The sequence below is a fragment of the Palaemon carinicauda genome, unplaced genomic scaffold (genome assembly GCF_036898095.1).
Source record: "Palaemon carinicauda isolate YSFRI2023 unplaced genomic scaffold, ASM3689809v2 scaffold140, whole genome shotgun sequence".
Classification (NCBI taxonomy): domain Eukaryota; kingdom Metazoa; phylum Arthropoda; class Malacostraca; order Decapoda; family Palaemonidae; genus Palaemon; species Palaemon carinicauda.
The window spans coordinates 137,521-160,423 of record NW_027168927.1 but is presented as its reverse complement, the minus strand read 5'-3'; the positions used below and the strand labels follow the sequence as shown (position 1 = coordinate 160,423).

Sequence of the window (22,903 nt, the reverse complement as noted above, 5' to 3'; positions counted from 1 at the left end):
GTATGAATTACAGGGCAAAAATAAGACAGTGGACAACTATCATATGAAGAGTAACTCCACAAGAATTTGTAGCCAATGTAGAAATGCTTTTAACTATAGTGAAGAATTATATATAATGAAAAAGTTTGAAAATATGATTATAAAAGATGTTCATAAACAATGTGACAGGAAGGCCAGCTTACAGAAATTACTGATGAATATATCGACCCAAAGTAAAAAATAAATTCTTGAACAAAGTTGACGACCTTCCACTTGCTGTCAAGAATAGCAAAAATGTGGCAGCTTTCAAGAAAAACCTGAAGACTTATCTTTTTAGAAAGTGTTATAATAGTGACCTGAAAACTATTAAGCCTGAATACAAATGCTAGCGAAAAAACTGATAAGATACAGAGTAAAATATTAACTGGAAAGAAATTATTTTCACACCCCAAGGCCCGCCTGAACAGACTTTAGTGTCTGATGAAGGGCGAGAAATAAACCCGTAAAAGTAAAAATTAAAATGGGTCTTGTTACTTTTAATAAGTTAAAAGTTCCAAACAATCACAGTACAGTAGAGGATGGAAATGAAGACCAAAAGTAAACAAAATAGAAGTGAGGAACACACCTAATACTAATCTTGCAAAGATTAAACCTAGATGGAAAAAGAGACACTTTCCAACATACTGGAGTCAACATCAATAACAATCTGACATCATGGATAGAAATAGAGGAGTGCACCAGGGACGTGTTTTGTCTCCAAACCTATTTGCAATGATAGAAATAGAGAGAGGAATGCACCAAGGATGTGTTTTGTCTCCAAACCTATTTGCAATGATAGAAATAGAGAGAGGAATGCACCAGGGATATGTTTTGTCTCCAAACCTATTTGCAATGATAGAAATAGAGAGAGGAGTGCACCAGGGATGTGTTTTGTCCCAAGACCTATTTGCAATGAGGACAGAAATAGAGAGAGGAATGCACCAGGAATGTGTTTTGTCTCCAGACCTATTTGCAATAAGGAGAGAAATAGAGAGAGGAATGCACCAAGTATGTGTTTTGTCCCAAGACCTATTTGCAATGATAGAAATAGAGAGAGGAATGCACCAGGGATGTGTTTTGTCCCAAGACCTATTTGCAATGAGGACAGAAATAGAGAGAGGAATGCACCAGGGATGTGTTTTGTCTCCAAACCTATTTGCAATATATGGGGAAAATACCTCGAGAAACACTATAGATACGGTATTAGTATTGGAGGAGTCAATATAACTAACATCAAGTATATGACAGTAATCATTGCTGACACTACCAAAAAGTTACAACAATCAAACAACTTTGTTTACCTGGGTAGTATGGTGACTCAAGATGGAAGAGAAAAAATGAGAAATAGAGAATCCTGATAGCCAAAAATGCATTTAAAAATATAAAAAAATATGCCGACATATAATAGAGTTGGTGTACAAACAAGAATTAGAGCTTTAAGAACATGTGTGCGGTCCACCCTTATGGATGGGTCGGAAAGCTGGACAATAAAGAGGGTTGAGAAACAAGCTAAATGCGGCAGAGATATTTTACAGGAGTATGGTCAGAATATTTTTGATGAACAAAGTAACAAAGGAAAAGATAATGGCAAGTTTTGGAGTGCAGAGAGCGATGGCAAAGGAAATAAGAGAGACAAAACAGTTTTGTTGGGCTATTCATAAGGAGAGAAAATTGAGCACAATGTCTCACTGGGAGGATGGAGGGGAAAGCAGAGAGTAAAGTACATGGACAGCATTGTGGTGGTCTTTGAGGGTAATTATACAAACAAATGAAGTGATACAAATGGCTTAGAGGCAGGGAGAGGTTGAGGTGGAGGCAACTGACCTCACCGTCCAGGACATGGCACTTCCGTAAGTATTGTAATGGATGGAAATAAGGTCATAAATGATCAAAACAATTGAGAACGAATGCGTCTATAAAAGTTAACAATGATAATGTTAAATTTGTAGAAGTATTCAGGTGAAAGAATGCCAGGAAAACAAAGAGAAGAGTTCAATGGCTTGTCAGAGACCGAAGCTATTACAAACAGACAAAATGATTAATAATTTTCTCTTTAGTTTGACAGAACATTAGACACACCTTTACTAAACATCTAAGTTATCAATAATCAAAGAATTTTTTACTTCCTTCAACTTAACTCCTGTCACATCTGTTAAATTTAATATTATAAAAGTTTGGAATCTTGTCTCCATTTCACAAATTAAAAAAATCTAAAATGGGATTTTAGCAGAAATATTCAATACAAAAAAAAATACCTATTTACTCCACTTAGGACAATTCTAATACAATATATTACTCATATTTAAAGGCAATCCCATTTCAACTCCTCTACAGGGGCAATCCTATTATAACATATTACTCCCCTACAGAGGTAACTCTACTCACAGCTTTCAACATTGACCCAAGATATAATTCATGAATAAACCTATAATGGTTCTGGCCCCATACCACCAAGTCAATAGTCTTTTCCCTATGATTTAGAAGACAAGTTACATTATGTTTGAAATTACTGTCTACATATTCCTCAACCTGAAAATTTCTTCAGATCAAAGCAAACATATATACCTCATAAGTCCAAATAGATAACCACAATTCTTTCACTCTAACATAGTTTCATGATTTTGGCAGTAAAAATGTAAAAACAACAAAATCCTTCACTGCAAAGGTTATAAAGATAACACCAAGATTTTATTTACATAAAGTTGATGTTCGTTCCGATACCACTTGTAAAGTAAAATTCAGCCTTAAACACCTTTACAAAAGTATTGACAAAATTCTTGAAAATGTTACAAACAAATCTTTAGTGCTATTGAAAACATTTGGTTGTTTAAGGTACCCTGAAGCCTCAATTATATGACAGTTATCCATGTTTCAAAGTTCATCTGAAGTGAACGTTGGATTACGGAGCAATGATGACTTCTGCTGTTCAAATATAATCAGGCAAAATGCTTTTAGCATCGCAAGGAAGCATATAATTTCTACACAAGTAAAAGGGACCAAGAGCACAGCACCAAGAAAAGGGGAGGGTCTCTAGTGATGACTTCTGCTGTTCAAATATAATCAGGCAAAATGTTTTTAGTATCACAAACATATAATTTCTGTACCAATATACTTCAAAACTACTCGGTAATAAGGAGAGATCTGTGTACATTTTTCTATTGAAATTTCACTGAAATTCTTCAGAGATATTAGAGAATACCAAATTCTCCGTTTGGATAATAATGAATAAGTAGAATAACAAAAAGCCCAAATGAAAGTTATCAAGCGGAGAAAAATTCTTGAACATGAATTTGGGGAGAACAATCTGACAGTCAACAGTTCAAGTGAACGGGATGTTTTACACTTTAACAAATTGAACATGTAATTTAGTAGCATTCTTGCAATTAGGGAAAATGATCTAGTGGTTCAACTGCCCCATATAAGAAATGTATTTGACAAAGAGAGAGATGTCAATTTCAAAAGCTGATGGAGTCAATAACAGAATATCTTAAAGATTTCTTATCAAGTGCCGGAAAATTGAGGGGACGTGACACAACAGACTATAACTCAATGAGCTTGAAAATATCTAGGAGGGAGGAGAAAAGCAAATTGAAAACGGGGAGGTCAATGTAAATATGACGCTCTATGCTACATGTTGACTTGGGGGGACACTGCCTTTTTTTATGGTTTGAAGTTACCAAAACAGCTGCTAAAATGGCTTTTGTACCTCATCCTATATGCATTGGAAAGTCTACATTATCAACATACACGACCTACATGCAGTATTAACATCATACCTTCCCCATAAGGTATTGACTATAGTTGGCAAAGAGAACTGCATGCATTCCAAAGATTACGATAAACTTATAAATATATTGCATCGTTTTAATGTAATGCTGAAATATTACGTCCAACAAGCTCCTATAATTTGAAGATTACAGATTTCATTTTATCTTAAGTGACTGATTTCTCTTTTTTTTCCTATTAAGTGCAGATTCAGTCCAAAGGTGCAGCTGCTCCAAAGAGTGAAGTTCTTGTAAAAGTTCCACAGGAGAATGTCGACTACTGAAACGCGGCCCCTTCAAAATACGAAACAGGGGAGCAAGCATACCTGAAAGATATGAGAAGATAATTAGATCACTGTATTATAAAGTTGATGTACACATGAACTACCACAGAAAAGTAAAAATAAAAAAGTTCTGTTGATATTGAAGAACTTACACATCATGAATGGTAAACCTAACCTAACCTAACTTCCTTGACATAAGTCTTCAAAAGACCAAACAATCATATCTTTATGCTATCGAGAGATTTATTTTTAAGGAAAGGTGGACGCCAGAGAAATATCAAGTTAAAAAAGCAAACAGCTGGGTACAAAGATGTCTAATGATAAGGTTCACATTAATTACCATAGAAAAGTTTTGGTGATATATCAGATTTTAAACAACATGAAATGGAAAAGACTTCCTTGACACAGTCCAAGCAATCACGTCTCTAGGCTATTAAGAATTTACTTAAACGTAAGGTGGACACTCTAGGAATAAACAGCTAAAAAAGGGGAACAGCTGGGCACCAAAACATCAAAGTTCAAAGATGCAAGAGAGGATTGTACTGCAACCTGCATTCGGTAGCCTCAAGAAATCACTGGATTGAAATATTTTCTAGTACAACAGTATCTCCTTCCAGGATACACACTTCTACTCTGGATACTCTTCTTTTTTTCCAACTACTATCCCTACATTAAGGGGTTGGTTGCCTGATACGCCCTCTCCAATGCCTTCTACCAAAGGCATCCTTTTCCACCAAAACCTTTTCTTTCCACTCGACCTCATCTCTTGCCATCTAATTTTTAACCTCCTGCTCGATCTCCTCCCCGTAACAGGTTCCTCCCAAGGCCTCCTAACTCCCTCCCCACCATCCATCCTCGACACGTGCCTACACCATCTCAGTCGGGACACACTGACCGCCTTGGTTATCTTCACTACACCTGCCATTTTCATTTCATCATTTTACAATCTATCAAGCAGTGATATTTTTATTATCCACCTCCGCATTCTCATCTCTTTCTCTCAAGCATTGCTTGCTATTTTTATCTTACAACCCACATTTCAAATCCATACATTAGCACTGGTCTTACTACTGTGCTATAGAATACTCTACAATTTTGACATTAATCAAAATACTTCATAAATATAATAGATAACAGGCATGCCCTAACTTCCTCCCAATAAAAGGATAGAGGCCATGGTTATAAAATAGTTGCTAGATTTAGGAAAATTTTGGGTGGATATCTTTAAGAAAAATTTGTTAGCCAATAATTACACTGAATGTTGGATAACCATTTGTTAATGAAAATATTTTACATGCAATTATATATATAATTGAGAGAGAGAGAGAGAGAGAGAGAGAGAGAGAGAGAGAGAGAGAGAGAGAGAGAGAGAGAGAGAGAGAGAGAGAGAGAGAGAGAGAGAGAGATTTTTTTAATGATCATTTTCATCTATCATTCTATTTGTCATTCCAAAGGTAAAGCTATGAGAGTTAAAGAGAATCTTTGTTGTTAAAAGTGAGTGTAAATTAATAAAACAAAGATGCGAGAGAATTATTATACAAACCTTCATGCTATATATAGGAAACTCATCCTTGGGGGGGAGGAAGTTCCCATTCAAACTGGACAAACTTTATCCGGGAGACGGATACTCGAATGATGTGTTGAAGACACAGTGAAGGATCCCAACACCAGGTGGACCAGTGGTTTAGCAATACAGTACCAGGTGGTCCATGGTCCTTGCAACAAGAGATAGAATTATTATAAGACAATCTTAAATAAATACCAAATATACAGGGAGTAACTGTAACACCCCAATAATAAATACCATAACAGCTCAACAAATGCATAATGATTGTAAACGAAGTATAATTAGACAATGCTGTACTACAAATAAAAACAATTACATAAGATCCTCAACTTACATAATAATTGGTTCAAAGAAACTGTAAGTTGAATTTTATTAAATTTTGGCTTAGGGTAGGCCTAACCTGACTTACATGCCTACAATTTCCTGCTACGAAACTCAACGAATAGTCCCTTTTCATATGAAATAATATCCTTTTATTGCAAAGGTCATTTTGCTTACTGTATCAAACTATAAAAAAACTGCTTTATTACTATATTTCTTTATCTTGTTACAGTGTCTGAACATATGATACACTATCCGAGATTTACGATTTCAGTTGGATGTGTTTGTACCTACAAATGTCTATAATTTAAGGACCTCCTCACCAATTTGTATCTATTTAACATGCAAACCGGAGACCTTTAATGGGAGTATGACTTTGGAACAGCTGGAAAAGGCCGTTAACCCTTTTACCCCCAGGCTATTTGGGAATTTTCAACCCTTAACCCACAAGGCGTTATTTTTATCCCATCACATTTTGCAGTATACTTTTTTTTAAATTGCTCTAACAGCCTTAATTTTTGTCTTAGAGAGGTCAGGTTGGTCTCATTTTCTTGGAAAATGCCTGAATTTTCTCAAAAAATTATAAAAAATATGAAAAAAAAAAAATTTTTATAGCATTTTTTTGCAAGGACGTACCGGTACGTCCATGGGGGTAAAGGGATGGCTTTTGTGAAACGTACCAGTACGTCCTTTGGGGGTAAAAGGGTTAAAGAGTGGAATAAATACATAAGGCTGGGAGGAACGTAGAGAGTAGAGGTCCCCTTTTTGTTTTGTTTCATTTGTTGATGTCGGCTACCCACCAATATTGGGGGAAGTGCCTTGGTAGATGTATGTATAAAAATCATTGAAGTTTCCACATCAGTTTATGCAATATATAATGCCAAAAGAATAAAAAAGTTATTATTATTACTAGCCAAGCTACAACCCTAGTTGGAAAAGCATGATGCTTTAAGCCCAAGGGCTCCAACAGGGGAAAATAGCCCAGTACAGAAAGGAAAAAGGAAATTAGCTCCAAGAGAAGTAATAACAATCAAAATAAAGTTTCAAGATAATTAACATTAAATCATATCTACCTTATATAAACTATAACTTCATAAAAACAAGAGGAAGAGAAACCATATAGAAAGAGCGTGCCTGTAAAAGGAGACTTATCCTAAGTTGAGTGGAAATCCCTGCATGACCAATCTGACTGCTTTACTGACCCAGGAAATGTCAACGTACTTTGGTCCTGAAGAGAAGTGAAAGTCATGATTCCTGTTCAACATCCTAACTAAAGATGTTAGGCTAGGCCTCCCTTAGGGATTATCATTATTATTATTACTACCTGCTAAGCTACAACCCTAGTTAGAAAAGCAGGATGCTATAAGCCAGGGGGCTCTAACTGGGAAAATAGCCCAGTGAGGAAAGGAAACAAGGAAATATAGAATATTTTAAGAACAGTAACATTAGAATAAATATCTCCTATATAAACTATAAAAACTTTAACAAAACAAGTGGAAGTGAAATGAGATATAATAGTATGCCTGATTGTACCCTCAAGCAAGAAAACTCTTAACCCAAGACAGTGGAAGACCATGATACGACCCTAGTTGGAAAATCAAGATGCTATTAGCCGAAGGGCTCAAACATGGAAAAACACCCCAGTAAGGAAAAGAAAGGAGATAAATCAACTAAAATAGTATTGAATTGAAATAAAATATACTGTATTAAAATCAGGAACAGCATTAAAATAAATCTTTCTTATATAAACTATAGAAAGAAACTCAAGTCAGCCTGTTCAACATAGAAACACTGCAAGTTTGAACTTTTAAAAGTTCCACCAATTCAACTACCTGATTAGGAATATCATTCCAATGCTGGAATAAAACTTCTAGAATACTGTGTAACAGTGGAAAGCCTTACGAGAATCTAAATTGGTTTTTCCCAAAGTGGGCAGTGGATTGACATTGTGAGCGGTGAGGCAAAAGTTGTGTCTGGGCGCGATAGTCGCAATAAGAGCCTTTAAGAAATAAGTAGTTTACTTTTTCCTTTGTTTTTGCATAATCTTATGTCAAAACATGTACGTTTACAAAATACAATTGTCATTAGAATTATAAAATGCATTGCTCTGTTACATACTTCAAAGTGTATCAAGGGGGATGGGGTCTTTAGGAGTTCATCTGGAAACCAGGGGGACACCAGCCTGAAAAAGTTTGGAAACCACTGATTTCAGTCCTATAGGACTGAGTGACTGAATGTACATACATACATATACCAAGGCCCTTCCCCCAATTTTGGGGGGTAGCCGACATCAAACAAATGAAACAGAAAAGGGGACCTCTACTCTCTACGGTCCTCCCAGCCTAACAAGGGACTCAACAGAGTTCGGCTGGTACTGCTAGGGGTGCCACAGCCCACCCTCCCCTGTTATCCACCACAGATGAAGCTTCATAACACTGATTCCCCTACTGCTGCTACCTTCACGGTCATCCAAGGCACCGGAGGAAGCAGCAGGGCCTACCAGAATGTAGTAGCATCATATGATTAATGAGAATGTATAAATTTTCAACATACTTCCCCTCGTAAAGAGTTTCAGCCAACGATAGAGACTGTTGAGAATGGTTTAACGAGTGCTTAAACTATTGATGGAGGGTGCGGATATGAAGCCAGGCCCTCTCCCCAGTCTGAAAGCTTTACTTATGACCTTTCGGTCCAGGACTGGGGTGGGGGGGAAGTTAGCTTATAGTCGGGTTTTTATAGCTATGAATAATTTCTGTAAATAGGGACACTCACTGCTTAGTGGGTTGGTAGTCCCCCTAGAACTGAACTGGTTGGTTCTTCCCTGGAAGTATCCAACCCCCTGGTCCCATATGGGAGCAAAACTGATTCCAGGAAGCTCCTATTTCTCTTTCGTAGGGATGAAAAGACTGATAGAACCTGTCTTGTACACAGAGACATGTATTGGCCAAATGAAAAAACCTTTAAATGGGAGATGTCAGTTTTGAATAATTTACCTGTATGATGATTAATGGGTTTGTATAGATTTCACCATCCCTCGTATAGGAAGAAGGTGGAAGATACCTCTTTTAAAGATAAAGAATGGAGCTCTGATATGTAACTTTAAAACAGTGTGGCAGGATGTAAAACCCACACCCTTTATTAATCCTACCGACGATAGTCCAACAGAAAAAACTTAGCCGTTACTTTATCAGTACCGGGACTTTCAGACAAGGATATTAACCCTTTTACCCCAAGGCTATTTGGAAATTCCCAACCCTTAACCCCCAGGGGGTTATTTTTTTTCCCAGCACATTTTGCAGTATGTTTTTTTTAAATTGCTCTAACAGCCTTAATTTTTGTCATAGAGAGGTCAGGTTGGTCTCATTCTCTTGGAAAATGCCTGATGTTTTTCAAAAAAAATTATCAAAAATATGAAAAAAAAAATTTTTATAGCATTTTTTTGCGAGGACGTACCGGTACGTCCATGGGGGTAAAGGGATGGCTTTTGTGAAACGTACCAGTACGTCCTTTGGTGGTAAAATGGTTAAAACTACAATCCTTAAAACAACAAATGTTAACACCTGTATTAATCTACAACAACAACAGCCACTGTTTCTAGTCCACTGCAAGACATGGGATGGAGAAGGTCTCGAACCTGGAGTCATATACTACAGAATGGGACTTCTTTGGAGCCGCCTTTTGGCTTTAGCTGTTTGGAGTCAGCTAATTGGCACCAAACTTGGTTTACCGACGTCCTTTTCGAGGTAGCGACGTCCTTCCTGAGGCCAGGCTATTTTGGTACTTGAGATGAAATGAAATGCTGGATCTTTTTTTCTAAATGGGATCATTTTCATCTATAATTCTTTTTTTCATTCCAAAGGTAAAGCTATGAGAGTTAAAGAGAATCTTTGTTGATACAAGTGAGAGTAAATTAATAAAACAAAGATGCAAGAGAAATATTATACAAACCTTCAAGCTATATACAGGAGACTCATCCTTGGGGGGGGGGGGGAGAAAGTTCACGTCCAAACTGGCTGAAATTTATCCGTGGAGACCGACACTAGAGTGGTATGCTGCAGAAACAGTGAAGGATCTCAACACCTGGTGTACCACCGGTTTAGCAATACCAGCCGGTCCATGGTCCTTGCAACAAGAGAGAGAGCATTATTATAAGACAATTTTAAATAAATACCAAATATACAGGGAGTAACTGTAACACCCCAATAATAAATACCATATCAGGTCAACAAATGCATAATGATTGTAAACGAAGTATAATTAGACAATGCTGTACTACACATAAAAGGAATTACATAAGATCCTCAACTTACATAATAATTGGTTCAAAGAAACTAAGTTGAATTTTATTAAATTCTGGCTTAGGGTAGGCCTAACCTAACTTGCATTCCTACAATTTCCTGCTACCAAAGTAAACAAATAGTCCCGTTTTATATGAAATAATATCAGGTTACAGGCAAATGTCCTTTCACTTACTGTATTAAATTTTCAACATTGTTTTATTACCAAATTTCTTCATATTTCGGTAGTAGACCCTCTTTCAGGCAAGTTTTGTTGAATATAACGGCTGCCTCAGTTGCACTGATCTTATACTCCGTCTTCTCGATGGCTCTTATTATCGTCTTTTCAGGATTACTGCCTACAGCCACTACTGAGAAAAAGTCATCCTTCACAGGGGGTAGTCTAATTCAGGAATTGGCGAATCAAGGTTAAATGTAAACTTTACAAATCAGGTAAAAGAACACAGCGAACAAGCTACGCATTTCGGGAGTGCTGTCTCCCTTCCTCAGGCTTGAGTGTTGGAAACGATGGGAGCTACGTCCTTATGTTTCTTTAACTTATTACAATATATGAACATTTGATACACATCTGAGATTTCTAATTTCATTCGGATTTGTGTTTCTATATACGAATGTTAGTAAGTTAAGGACCTCCTCACCAATTTGTATTTATTTAACCATGCAAACCGGAGACCTTTAATACGAGTATAACTTTGGCACAGCTGGAAATGGCCGTTAAGCGTTCAATGAGGTAAACACACCAGGGTGTCAGGGCCCCTGCCCACCTGATAGGTAGCACTACCTTCACTTTGACCTGGGACTTAAAGAGTGAAATAAATACATAAGGCTGGGAGGAACGTACAGAGTAGAGGTCCCCTTTTTGTTTTGTTTCATTTGTTGATGTCGGCTACCCGCCAATATTGGGGGAAGTGCCTTGGTAGATGTATGTATAAAAATCATTGAAGTTTCCACATAAGTTTATGGAATATATAATGCCAAAAGAATAAAAGAAGTTATTATTATTATTATTATTACTAGCCAAGCTACAACCCTAGTTGGAAAAGCATGATCCTATAAGCCCAAGGGCTCCAACAGGAAAAACAGCCCAGTACAGAAAGGAAAAAGGAAATGAACTCCAAGAGAAGAAATATCAATCAAAATAAAACATTTTAGGATATATAATGCCAAAAGAATAAAAGAAGTTATTATTATTATTATTACTAGCCAAGCTACAACCCTAGTTGGAAAAGCATGATGCTATAAGCCCAAGGGCTCCAACAGGGGAAAAATAGCCCAGTACAGAAAGGAAAAAGGAAATTAGCTCCAAGAGAAGTAATAACAATCAAAATAAAGTTTCAAGATAATTAACAACGTTAAATTAGATCCACCTTATATAAACTATAACAACTTCATAAAAACAAGAGGAAGAGAAACAAGGTAGGAGCGTGCCTGTAAAAGGAGACTTATCCTGAGTTGAGTGGAAATCCCTGCATGACCAATCTGACTGCTTTACTGACCCAGGAAATGTCAACGTACTTTGGTCCTGAAGAGAAGTGAAAGTCATGATTCCTGTTCAACATCCTAACTAAAGATGTTAGGCTAGGCCTCCCTTAGGAATTATCATTATTATTATTACTACCTGCTAAGCTACAACCCTAGTTAGAAAAGCAGGATGCTATAAGCCAGGGGGCTCTAACTGGAAAAATAGCCCAGTGAGGAAAGGAAGAAAGGAAATAAAATAATTAAGAACAGAACATTAAAATAAATATCTCCTATATAAACTATAAAAACTTTAACAAAACAAGTGGAAGTGAAATGAGATAGAATAGTGTGCCTGACTGTACCCTCAAGCAAGAGAACTCTAACCCAAGACAGTGGAAGACCATGATACGACCCTAGTTGGAAAAGCAAGATGCCATAAGCCCAAGGGTTCAAACATGGAAAAATACCCCAGTAAGGAAAAGAAAGGAGATAAATCAACTAAAATAGTATTGAATTGAAATAAAATATACTGTATTAAAAAAAGTAACAGCATTAAAATAGATCTTTCTTATATAAACTATAGAAAGAAACTCAAGTACAGCCTGTTCAACATAAAAACATACGCTGCAAGTTTGAACTTTTGAAGTTCCACCAATTCAACTACCTGATTAGGAATATCATTCCAATGCTGGAATAAAACTTCTAGAATACTGTGTAATAGTGGAAAGCCTTACGAGAATCTAAATTGGTTTTTCCCAAAGTGGGCAGTGGATTGACATTGTGAGCGGTGAGGCAAAAGCTGTCTGGGCGCGATAGTCGCAATAAGAGCCTTTAAGAAATAACTAGTTTACGTTTTTCCTTTGTTTTTACATAATCTTATGTCAAAACATGTCAAGTTTACAAAATACAATTGTCATTAGAATTATAAGTGAATGCATTGTTCTGTTGCGTAGTTCAAAGTGTATCAACGGGGAAGGGGTCCCTAGGAGTTCATCTGGAAACCAGGGGGACACCACCCTGAAAAAGTTTGGGAACCACTGATTTCAGTCCTATAGGACTAAGTGATTGAATGTACATACATACATATACCAAGGCACTTCCCCAAATTTTGGGGGATAGCCGACATCAAACAAATGAAACAGAAAAGGGGACCTCTCCTCTCTACGGTCCTCCCAGCCTGACAAGGAACTCAACAGAGTTCGGCTGGTACTGCTAGGGGTGCCACAGCCCACCCTCCCCCATTAGCCACCACAGATGAAGCTTCATAACACCGATTCCCCTACTGCTGCTACCTTCGCGGTCATCCAAGGCACCGGAGGAAGCAGCAGGGCCTAACGGAATGTAGTTAGCATCATATGATTAATGAGAATGTATAAATTTTCTCCATACTTCCCCTCGTAAAGAGATTCAGCCCACGATAGAGACTGTTGTGAGAATTAACGAGTGCTTAAACTATTGATAGGGTGCGGATATGAAGCCAGGCCCTCTCCCCAGTCTGAAAGCTTTACTTATGACCTTTCGGTCCAGGACTGGGGTGGGGGGGGGAAGTTAGCTTATAGTCGGGTTTGTATAGCTATGAATAATTTCTGTAAATAGGGACACTCACTGCTTAGTGGGTTGGTAGTCCCCCTAGAACTGAACTGGTTGGTTCTTCCCTGGAAGTATCCAACCCCCTGGTCCCATATGGGAGCAAAACTGATTCCAGGAAGCTCCTATTTCTCTTTCGTAGGGATGAAAAGACTGATAGAACCTGTCTTGTACACAGAGACATGTATTGGCCAAATGAAAAAACCTTTAAATGGGAGATGTCAGTTTTGAATAATTTACCTGTATGATGATTAATGGGTTTGTATAGATTTCCCCATCCCTCGTTTAGGAAGAAGGTGGAAGATACCTCTTTTAAAGATAAAGAATGGAGCTCTGATATGTAACTTTAAAACAGTGTGGCAGGATGTAAAACCCACACCCTTTATTAATCCTACCGACGATAGTCCAACAGAAAAAACTTAGCCGTTACTTTATCAGTACCGGGACTTTCAGACAAGGATATTAACCCTTTTACCCCCAAGGCTATTTGGAAATTCCCAACCCTTAACCCCCAGGGGGTTATTTTTTTTCCCAGCACATTTTGCAGTATGTTTTTTTTAAATTGCTCTAACAGCCTTAATTTTTGTCATAGAGAGGTCAGGTTGGTCTCATTCTCTTGGAAAATGCCTGATGTTTTTCAAAAAAAATTATCAAAAATATGAAAAAAAAAATTTTTATAGCATTTTTTTGCGAGGACGTATCGGTACGTCCATGGGGGTAAAGGGATGGCTTTTGTGAAACGTACCAGTACGTCCTTTGGTGGTAAAAGGGTTAAAACTACAATCCTTAAAACAACAAATGTTAACACCTGTATTAATCTACAACAACAACAGCCACTGTTTCTAGTCCACTGCAAGACATGGGATGGAGAAGGTCTCGAACCTGGAGTCATATACTACGGAATGGGACTTCTTTGGAGCCGCCTTTTGGCTTTAGCTGTTTGGAGACAGCTATTTGGCACCGAACTTGGTTTACCGACGTCCTTTTCGAGGTAGCGACGTCCTTTTTGAAATAGCGACGTCCTTCCTGAGGCCAGGCTATTTTGGTACTTGAGATGAAATGAAATGCTGGATCTTTTTTTCTAAATGGGATCATTTTCATCTATAATTCTTTTTTTCATTCCAAAGGTAAAGCTATGAGAGTTAAAGAGAATCTTTGTTGATACAAGTGAGAGTAAATTAATAAAACAAAGATGCAAGAGAAATATTATACAAACCTTCAAGCTATATACAGGAGACTCATCCTTGGGGGGGGGGGGGGGGAGAAAGTTCACGTCCAAACTGGCTGAAATTTATCCGTGGAGACCGACACTAGTGTGGTATGCTGCAGAAACAGTGAAGGATCTCAACACCTGGTGTACCACCGGTTTAGCAATACCAGCCGGTCCATGGTCCTTGCAACAAGAGAGAGAGCATTATTATAAGACAATTTTAAATAAATACCAAATATACAGGGAGTAACTGTCACACCCCAATAATAAATACCATATCAGGTCAACAAATGCATAATGATTGTAAACGAAGTATAATTAGACAATGCTGTACTACAAATAAAAGGAATTACATAAGATCCTCAACTTACATAATAATTGGTTCAAAGAAACTAAGTTGAATTTTATTAAATTCTGGCTTAGGGTAGGCCTAACCTAACTTACATTCCTACAATTTCCTGCTACCAAAGTAAACAAATAGTCCCGTTTTATATGAAATAATATCAGGTTACAGGCAAATGTCCTTTCACTTACTGTATTCAATTTTCAACATTGTTTTATTACCAAATTTCTTTATATTTCGGTAGTAGACCCTCTTTCAGGCAAGTTTTGTTGAATATGACGGCTGCCTCAGTTGCACTGATCTTATACTCCGTCTTCTCGATGGCTCTTATTATCGTCTTTTCAGGATTACTGCCTACAGCCACTACTGAGAAAAAGTCATCCTTCATGGTGGATAGTCAAATTTAAGAATAATTTGTGAAGTTTACAAATCAGGTAAAATTTACAATTCGGATAAAACAACACAGTGAACAAGCTACGCATTTCGGGAGTGCTGTCTCCCTTCCTCAGGCTTGAGTGTTGGAAACGATGGGAGCTACGTCCTTATGTTTCTTTAACTTATTACAATATATGAACATTTGATACACATCTGAGATTTCTAATTTCATTCGGATTTGTGTTTCTATATACGAATGTTAGTAAGTTAAGGACCTCCTCACCAATTTGTATTTATTTAACCATGCAAACCGGAGACCTTTAATAAGAGAATGGCTTTGGCACAGCTGGAAATGGCTGTTAAGCGTTCAATGAGGTAAACACACCAGGGTGTCAGGGCCCCTGCCCACCTGATAGGTAGCACTACCTTCACTTTGACCTTTGACCTGGGACTTAAAGAGTGGAATAAATACATAAGGCTGGGAGGAACGTACAGAGTAGAGGTCCCCTTTTTGTTTTGTTTCATTTGTTGATGTCGGCTACCCGCCAATATTGGGGGAAGTGCCTTGGTAGATGTATGTATAAAAATCATTGAAGTTTCCACATAAGTTCATGCAATATATAATGCCAAAAGAATAAAAGAAGTTATTATTATTATTATTACTAGCCAAGCTACAACCCTAGTTGGAAAAGCATGATCCTATAAGCCCAAGGGCTCCAACAGGGAAAAAATAGCCCAGTACAGAAAGGAAAAAGGAAATGAACTCCAAGAGAAGTAATAACAATCAAAATAAAGTTTCAAGATAATTAACAACGTTAAATTAGATCTACCTTATATAAACTATAACAACTTCATAAAAACAAGAGGAAGAGAAACCATATAGAAAGATCGTGCCCATAAAAGGAGACTTATCCTAAGGGGAGTGGAAATCCCTGCATGACCAATCTGACTGCTTTACTGACCCAGGAGACGTCAATGTACTTTGATCCTGAAGAGAAGTGAAAGTCATGATTCCTGTTCAACATCCTAACTAAAGATGTTAGGCTAGGCCTCCCTTAGGGATTATCATTATTATTATTATTATTATTACCTGCTAAGCTACAACCCTAGTTGGAAAAGCAAGATGCTATAAGCCCACGGGCTCAAACATGGAAAAATAGCCCAGTGAGGAAAGGAAACAAGGAAATATAGAATATTTTAAGAACAGTAACATGAGAATAAATATCTCCTATATAAACTATAAAAACTTTAACAAAACAAGTGGAAGTGAAATGAGATAGAATAGTATGCCTGAGTGTACCCTCAAGCAAGAGAACTCTTAACCCAAGACAGTGGAAGACCATGATACGACCCTAGTTGGAAAAGCAAGATGCTATAAGCCCAAGGGCTCTAGCATAGAAAAATACCCCAGTAATGAAAAGAAATGAGATAAATCAACTAAAAAAAGTAATGAACAATTGAAATAAAATATACTGTATTATACACAGGAACAGCATTAAAATAAATCTTTCTTATATAAACTATAAAAAGAAACTCAAGTACAGCCTGTTCAACATAAAAACATATGCTGCAAGTTTGAACTTTTGAAGTTCCACCAATTCAACTACCTGATTAGGAATATCATTCCAAAGCTGGAATAAAACTTCTAAAATACTGTGTAATAGTGGAAAGCCTTACGAGAATATAAATTGGTTTTTCCCAAAGTGGGCAGTGGATTGACATTGTGGGCGGTGAGACATATGCTGTGTCTGAGAACGATAGGGTCGCAATAAGAGCCTTTAAGAAATAGCTAGTATACATTTTCCTTTGTTTTTGCATAATCTTATGTCAAAACATGAGAGTTTACAAATTCCCCCAATTTTGGGGAGTAGCCGACATCAAACAAATGAAACAGAAAAGGGGACCTCTCCTCTCTACGTTCCTCCCAGCCTGACAAGGGACTCAACAGAGTTTGGCTGGTACTGCTAGGGGTGCCAGAGCCCACCCTCCCCCGTTATCCACCACAGATGAAGCTTCATAACACTGATTCCCCTACTGCTGCTACCTTCACGGTCATCCAAGGCACCGGAGGAGGCAGCAGGGCCTACAGGAATGTAGTAGCATTATATGATTAATGAGAATGTATAAATTTTCTCCATAATTCCCCTCGTAAAGAGTTTCAGCCCACGATACTGTTGTGAGAATGGTTTAACGAGTGCTTAAACTATTGATAGGGTACGGATAAGAAGCCAAGCCCTCTCACCAGTCTGAAAGCTTTACTTCTGACCTTTCGGTCCAGGACGGGGGAGGAGGAGGAGGAGGAGGAGGAGGAGGAGGAGGAGGAGGAGGAGGAGGAGGAGGAGGAGGAGGAGGAGGAGGAGGAGGAGTTAGGTTATAAGACTCAGGTTTGTATAGCTATGAATAATTTCTGTTAATAGGGAGACTCACTACCTGGTGGGTTTCTAGTCCCCCTAGAACTGAACTGGTTGGTTCTTCTTCTTCCCTGGAAGTGTCCAACCCCTTGGTGCCATATGGGAGCAAAACAGTGATTCCAGGAAGCTCCTATTTCTCTTTCGTAGGGATGAAAAGACTGATAGAACCTGTCTTGTACACAGAGACTTGTATCTGCCAAATGAAGAAACCTTCCCCTACAGATGTCAGTTTTGAATAATTTACCTGTATGACGATTAATGGGTTTGCATAGATTTCACCATCCCTCGTTTAGGAAGAAGGTGGAAGATACCTCTTTTAAAGATAAAGAATGGAGCTCTGTGTAACTTGAAAGCAGTATGGCAGGATGTATAAACCCACACCATTTATTAATCCTACTGTCAAATAGTCCAACAACACAAATTTACCCCTTACTTTATCAGTAACTGACTTTCAGACAAGGATATTAAAACTACAATCCTTAAAACAACAAATTTTAACACCTGTATAAATCTACAACAACAAATGTAGCTGTTTCTAGTCCACTGCAAGACAATGGGATGGAGAAGGTCTCGAACCTGGGGTCATATACAACAGAAAGGGACTTCTTTGGAGCCGCCTTTTGGCTTTAGCTGTTTGGAGACAGCTATTTGGCACCGAACTGGTTTACCGACGTCCTTTTTGAGATAGCGACATCCTTCCTGAGGCCAGGCTATTTTGGCACTTCGAGATCAAATGAAATGCTGGATCTTTTTTTCTAAATGGGATCATTTTCATCTATAATTCTTTTTTTCATTTCAAAGGTAAAGCTATGAGAGTTAAAGAGAATCTTTGTTGATAAAAGCAAGTTCAAATTAATAAAACAACGATGCAAGAGAATTATTATACAAACCATTAAGTGTTATACAGGAGACTCATCCTTGGGGGGGAAGGAAGTTCCCGTCCAAACTGGCTGAAAATTCATCCGGGGAGACAGATACTCGAGTGGTATGCTGCAGACACAGTGAAGGATCCCAACACCTGGTGTACCACCGGTTTAGCAATACCAGCCGGTTCATGGTCCTTGCAACAAGAGAGAGAGAATTATTTTAAGACAATTTTAAGTAAATACCAAATATACAGGGAGTAACTGTAACACCCCAGTAATAAATACCGTATCAGGTCAACAAATGCATAATGATTGTAAACGAAGTATAATTAGACAATGCTGTACTACAAATAAAAACAATTACATAAGATCCTCAACTTACATAATAATTGGTTCAAAGAAACTGTAAGTTGAATTTTATCAAATTTTGGCTTAGGGTAGGCCTAACCTGACTTACATGCCTACAATTTCCTGCTACAAAACTCAACGAATAGTCCTTTCATATGAAATAATATCCTTTTATTGTAAATGTCATTTTGCTTACTGTATCAAACTATAAAAAAACTGCTTTATTACTATATTTCTTTATCTTGTTACAGTGTCTGAACATATGATACACTATCCGAGATTTACGATTTCAGTTGGATGTGTTTGTACCTACAAATGTCTATAATTTAAGGACCTCCTCACCAATTTGTATCTATTTAACATGCAAACCGGAGACCTTTAATGGGAGTATGACTTTGGAACAGCTGGAAAAGGCCGTTAACCCTTTTACCCCCAGGCTATTTGGGAATTTTCAACCCTTAACCCACAAGGCGTTATTTTTATCCCATCACATTTTGCAGTATACTTTTTTAAATTGCTCTAACAGCCTTAATTTTTGTCTTAGAGAGGTCAGGTTGGTCTCATTTTCTTGGAAAATGCCTGAATTTTCTCAAACAATTATCAAAAATATGAAAAAAAAAATTTTTATAGCATTTTTTTGCAAGGACGTACCGGTACGTCCATGGGGGTAAAGGGATGGCTTTTGTGAAACGTACCAGTACGTCCTTTGGGGGTAAAAGGGTTAAAGAGTGGAATAAATACATAAAGCTGGGAGGAACGTAGAGAGTAGAGGTCCCCTTTTTGTTTTGTTTCATTTGTTGATGTCGGCTACCCCCCCAAAAATTGGGGGAAGTGCCTTGGTAGATGTATGTATAAAAATAATTGAAGTTTCCACATAAGTTTATGCAATATATAATGACAAAAGGATAAAAGAAATTATTATTATCATTACTAGTCAAGCTACAACCCTAGATGGAAAAGCATGATGCTATAAGGCCAAGGGCTCCACCAGGGAAAAATAGCCCAAAGAAGAAAGGAAACAAGGAAATAAATAAACTCCAAGAGAAGTAATAACAATCAAAATAAAACATTTTAGGATATATAATGACAAAAGAATAAAAAAATTATTATTATTATTATTACTAGCCAAGCTACAACCCTAGTTGGAAAAGCATGATGCTATAAGCCCAAGGGCTCCAACAGGGGAAAAATAGCCCAGTACAGAAAGGAAAAAGGAAATGAACTCCAAGAGAAGTAATAACAATCAAAATAAAGTTTCAAGATAATTAACATTAAATCATATCTACCTTATATAAACTATAACAACTTCATAAAAACAAGAGGAAGAGAAACCATATAGAAAGAGCGTGCCTGTAAAAGGAGACTTATCCTAAGTTGAGTGGAAATCCCTGCATGACCAATCTGACTGCTTTACTGACCCAGGATATATCAACGTATTTTGGTCCTGAAGAGAAGTGAAAGTCATGATTCCTGTTCAACATCCTAACTAAAGATGTTAGGCTAGGCCTCCCTTAGGGATTATCATTATTATTATTATTAGAGGCTGAGCTACAACCCTAGTTAGAAAAGCAAGATGCTATAAGCCAGGGGGCTCTAACTGGGAAAATAGCCCAGTGAGGAAAGGAAAAAAGGAAATAAAATAATTAAGAACAGAACATTAAAATAAATATCTCCTATATAAACTATAAAAACTTTAACAAAACAAGTGGAAGTGAAATGAGATAGAATAGTGTGCCTGACTGTACCCTCAAGCAAGAGAACTCTTAACCCAAGACAGTGGAAGACCATGATACGACCCTAGTTGGAAAATCAAGATGCTATTAGCCGAAGGGCTCAAACATGGAAAAATACCCCAGTAAGGAAAAGAAAGGAGATAAATCAACTACAATAAGTAAGGAACAATTGAAATAAAATATACCGTATTAAAAATAGTAACAGCATTCAAATAGATCTTTTTTATATAAACTATAGAAAGACCCTTAAGTCAGCTGGTTCAACATAAAAACGCTGCAAGTTTGAACTTTTAAAAGTTCCACCAATTCAACTACCTGATTAGGAATATCATTCCAATGCTGGAATAAAACTTCTAGAATACTGTGTAATAGTGGAAAGCCTTACGAGAATCTAAATTGGTTTTTCCCAAAGTGGGCAGTGGATTGACATTGTGAGCGGTGAGCAAAAGCTGTCTGGGCGCGATAGTCGCAATAAGAGCCTTTAAGAAATAACTAGTTTACGTTTTTCCTTTGTTTTTACATAATCTTATGTCAAAACATGTCAAGTTTACAAAATACAATTGTCATTAGAATTATAAGTGAATGCATTGTTCTGTTGCGTAGTTCAAAGTGTATCAACGGGGAAGGGGTCCCTAGGAGTTCATCTGAAAACCAGGGGGACACCACCCTGAAAAAGTTTGGGAACCACTGATTTCAGTCCTATAGGACTAAGTGATTGAATGTACATACATACATATACCAAGGCACTTCCCCAAATTTTGGGGGATAGCCGACATCAAACAAATGAAACAGAAAAGGGGACCTCTCCTCTCTACGGTCCTCCCAGCCTGACAAGGAACTCAACAGAGTTCGGCTGGTACTGCTAGGGGTGCCACAGCCCACCCTCCCCCGTTATCCACCACAGATGAAGCTTCGTAACACTGATTCCCCTACTGCTGCTACCTTCGCAGTCATCCAAGGCACCGGAGGAAGCAGCAGGGCCTACCGGAATGTAGTAGCATTATATGATTAATGAGAATGTATAAATTTTCTCCATACTTCCCCTCTTAGAGTGTTTCGGCCCACGATAGACTGTTGTGAGAATGCTTTAACGAGTGCTTAAACTACTGATAGGGTGCGAATAAGAAGCCAAGCCCTCTCACCAGTCTGAAAGCTTTACTTCTGACCTTTCGGTCCAGGACTGGGGGGAGGGGGGAGTTAGGTTATAGTCGGGTTTGTATAGCTATGAATAATTTCTGTCAATATGGAGACTCACTGCACCGGGTTGGTAGTCCCCCTAGAACTGAACTGGTTGGTTCTTCTTCCCTGGAAGTGTCCAACCCCTTGGTCTCATATGGGAGCAAAACAGTGATTCCAGGAAGCTCCTATTTGTCTTTCGTAGGGATGAAAAGACTGATAGGTCTTGTACACAGAGACATGTATTGGCCAAATGAAAAAACCTTTAAATGGGAGATGTCAGTTTTGAATAATTTACCTGTATGATGATTAATGGGTTTGCATAGATTTCACCATCCCTTGTTTAAGAAGGTGGAAGATACCTCTTTTAAAGATAAAAGAATGGAGCTCTGATGTGTAACTTGAAAGCAGTATGGCAGGATGTAAAACCCACACCTTTTATTAATCCTACTGTCAATAGTCCAACAACACAAATTTACCCCTTACTTTATTGGTAACTGGATATTCAAAGCAAACTACAATCCTTAAAACAACAAATGTTAATACCTGTATAAATCTACAACAACAAAAACAACAACAGCCGCTGTTTCTAGTCCACTGCAGGACAATGGGATGGAGAAGGTCTCGAACCTGGGGGTCATATACTACGGAATGGGACTTCTTTGGCGCCGCCTTTCGGCTTTAGCTGTTTGGAGACAGCTATTTGGTGCCAAAGTGGTTTACCGACGTCCTTTTTGAGATAGCGACATCCTTCCTGAGGCCAGGCTATTTTGGCACTTGAGATGAAATGAAATGCTGTCTCTTTTTTTCTAAATGTGATGGATTTCAATATGATGCAACATAGAAACCTAACCATGCTATTGCAGAATATCTAAAAGCATATAACATGGTCAAGAAGATGAAAGAATAATTTTTGGAAGGCAAAGCTGGTTAGCTTTTTTTATCACAAATCCGATGTGTGGTATGCAGAGGGAATTTTTAAGATGTTTTCATTGTCTTATGGCAGGACACGGTGGTGTTTTCCTGTGTTGTATGCCCTGTTATCAAATAAACACAGAACATACTTTAGACTGTTCCAGATGATAATTGAATTGTTATAAGATTTACAGCCAAAAGGAATATACTGTGATTATGAACAAGG

The 22,903-nt window shown here is 37.8% G+C and overlaps 1 long non-coding RNA gene across 1 annotated transcript; it reads right to left on the bottom strand.

The window, feature by feature from the left end:
• Positions 1 to 1,875: 1,875 nt before the first annotated feature.
• On the bottom strand, positions 1,876 to 11,567 carry LOC137635560 (uncharacterized). Its single transcript, XR_011042716.1, has 3 exons — positions 10,428 to 11,567; positions 9,903 to 10,076; positions 1,876 to 4,108 (listed from the first exon to the last, which is right to left on the bottom strand). It is a non-coding gene; the product is annotated as an uncharacterized lncRNA (long non-coding RNA).
• Positions 11,568 to 22,903: the final 11,336 nt, after the last annotated feature.